The sequence below is a fragment of the Silene latifolia genome, chromosome X (genome assembly GCF_048544455.1).
Source record: "Silene latifolia isolate original U9 population chromosome X, ASM4854445v1, whole genome shotgun sequence".
In the NCBI taxonomy this organism is placed as follows: domain Eukaryota; kingdom Viridiplantae; phylum Streptophyta; class Magnoliopsida; order Caryophyllales; family Caryophyllaceae; genus Silene; species Silene latifolia.
Genome location: NC_133537.1, coordinates 59,333,852 through 59,336,467, shown reverse-complemented (window position 1 = coordinate 59,336,467; position 2,616 = coordinate 59,333,852). Strand labels below are relative to the sequence as shown.

Below are 2,616 nucleotides of genomic sequence, written 5' to 3'. Positions count from 1 at the left end.
GCCTAGTGAAGACCCTCACTCTCACATGGAGACTTTTTGTGACTATTGTGATGCGATTTCACAAACCGGTGTGGCTCAAGACCAAATTCGATGGGTCTTATTTCCTTTTTCTCTAATTGGCACCGCAAAATAATGGTTGAAAATCCTTGATAAAGCTAATCTTGGAATTGACTCTTGGAAGAAGTTGGCTCTAGCATTATACAAAAAATTCTACTCTCCGGAAAAGACTAACATGCTAAGAGCTCAAATTACGGGTTTTAAGCAAAGGGATGAAGAATCTTTGTATGAAGCTTGGGAGCGATTCAAAGGAATTTGTCGCTCATGTCCTCATCATGGACTTAGCGAGTGGTTCTTGGTACAAAATTTTTGGAATGGTCTTTATGAAGACTCAAGAAACATTCTCAACATGGGATCAAATGGTATGTTCACCGAAGTTGACGATAATCAAACTTGGAACAAGATTGAGGAAATGACGGTCCATAATTCACAATATAGTAGACCTCGCAAGGCTACTAGAGGAGGAAAGCATGAAGTGGACTTTATTACTCAATTGGGTGCTCAACTTAGTGCTCATATTGATACCATCAACTTGAAGTTTGAGAAGGCTATGGCTAAACTTGAAGAAGCCTCAAAATCACCAAAGCATCATGTTAATGCCATGGTAGCATCTTCATCAATCCCAAGTGGGATATGTGAGAATTGTGGAACTTTGGGACATGACCAAAGTGAATGTAGGGGAACAAATGAACAAGTGAATGCTTTTCAAGCATATAAGAGTGCTACCCCTTATTCCAACTATTACAATGAAAACACCAAATTCTACCCAAATCTCTCATACAAAAGCCAAAATGTTCAAAACCCTCAACAAACATACACCCCACCTCCCATGAGAAACCAAAATCAAAGACCGTTTTTCAACCAAAACCAAGGTTACCAAAATCAAACTCCATACAATCAACAAAATGACAAAGGTTTTGATGTTCAAAAAGCGGTCCTCCAAATACAAAAGAGTCAACAAGAATTTTTCACTCAAATGCAAAAGGATAGCCAAGTAAAAGACATCACCATCAACAACATCCTAGCCCACACAAAAATGTTGGAAACTCAATTGACCCAACTAGCATCTTTAAACTCTCAAAGACAAAAGGGGCAATTACCACCTCAAAGTAATCCCCCAAGACATGAAACGGTTAGTGCCATTCACTTGAGGAGTGGTACGAGATACGAAGGACCAAAGAAGAAAGTTGAGGATGAAGCTGTGGAAGCTAGTGACAAAGAAGAAGTTGTGCAAAACTCTAAGGAAGATGAACCAACAAAAGAAGAAGTTTCAAAGAAAAGTGAAGAAAAGGCCAAGGAGAAGGAGCCCATTGTGATTAGACTTCCATTCCCAAGTCGTCAAGCTAAGCCTAAGTTTGATGACCAACTTGGAAAATTCATGGACATTGTGAAGAATTTGGAAGTCTCGATTCCTTTCACGGAATTAATCAATCACGTGCCGGCCTATGCAAAGTACATGAAGGACATCCTTACGAAAAAGAAGTCGATCCGGAAGCTTTAGACTATCGACTTCACTAAGGCGAGTAGTGCAATCCTTCAAGGGAGTTCACCTCGGAAACTTAAAGACCCGGGAAGCTTCTCAATACCGTGTACCATTGGCGACACCACGATCAACAAGGCTTTGTGTGATCTAGGAGCAAGTGTGAGTGTTATGCCGTATTCGGTTAGTAAAAGGCTAGGGATGGGAGAGCTTAAATGTACCAACATCACACTCCAAATGGCCGATAGATCGACGAAGACACCGTTAGAGATATGGGAAGATTTTCCCGTGAGAATTGGCAAATTCTTCATCCCGGTGGAGTTTGTCATTGTTGACATGGAAGAAGACTCCAATATTCCGATCATCCTAGGTAGACCTTTCTTGCACACCGCGGGTGTGGTGATAGATGTGAAGCACGGAGAGCTTACTCTAGAAGTGGGAGACGAGACCATAACTTTCAATCTTGACAAGACCATGAGAGCTCCCCGTTTGCATGAACCATGCTTTATGGTTGATCACTATAGCCGGAAGGATTATAGGAAGAATTCGAAATTCCAATGGAAAAAGAAAAATGATAATGCTCCATCAAAACAGCATGGAAATAGCAACAATGAGAGCTTGAAAGGCTCACCCATGACAAGTGAAGAGGATGACCTCATTGGCCAAAACAAGAAAGAAGGAGAGTTGTCTATATCAACTCAAGAAATTTTTAATGATCAAGTAGACGAAGTTTGCGGTCTTTGGGATGATGAGTTCGAAGGGATATTCAATACCTACATTGGTAATGCTATGAACCAAGACCATCACGGAGAACAACAAGTGCAAAAATCTATTGAGGACCTCTATCATGACAATGAACAAGCTTTCGACTACTTCTTCAAGGTGTTGAGTAACATCAAAAACACCTTAAACATGCCCCCTTGACATCTCATATTGGATGAGAGTTTGGTGGAGTCCTCCCTAAACCACCATTTGTAAATATTCTAACTCCCTAACTTGCATTTCAAGTTTTACATTGCATTCTTTGTCATTTTTGGATTTACATTTTTGTGCCTTGATCAAGATATTCATCATTTTTG

The 2,616-nt window shown here is 40.4% G+C and overlaps 1 non-coding gene across 1 annotated transcript; it reads right to left on the bottom strand.

The window, feature by feature from the left end:
- Positions 1–232: 232 nt before the first annotated feature.
- On the bottom strand, positions 233–339 carry LOC141625807 (small nucleolar RNA R71). Its single transcript, XR_012535560.1, has one exon. It is a non-coding gene; the product is annotated as a small nucleolar RNA R71 (small nucleolar RNA).
- Between the last annotated feature and the right edge of the window lie 2,277 nt (positions 340–2,616).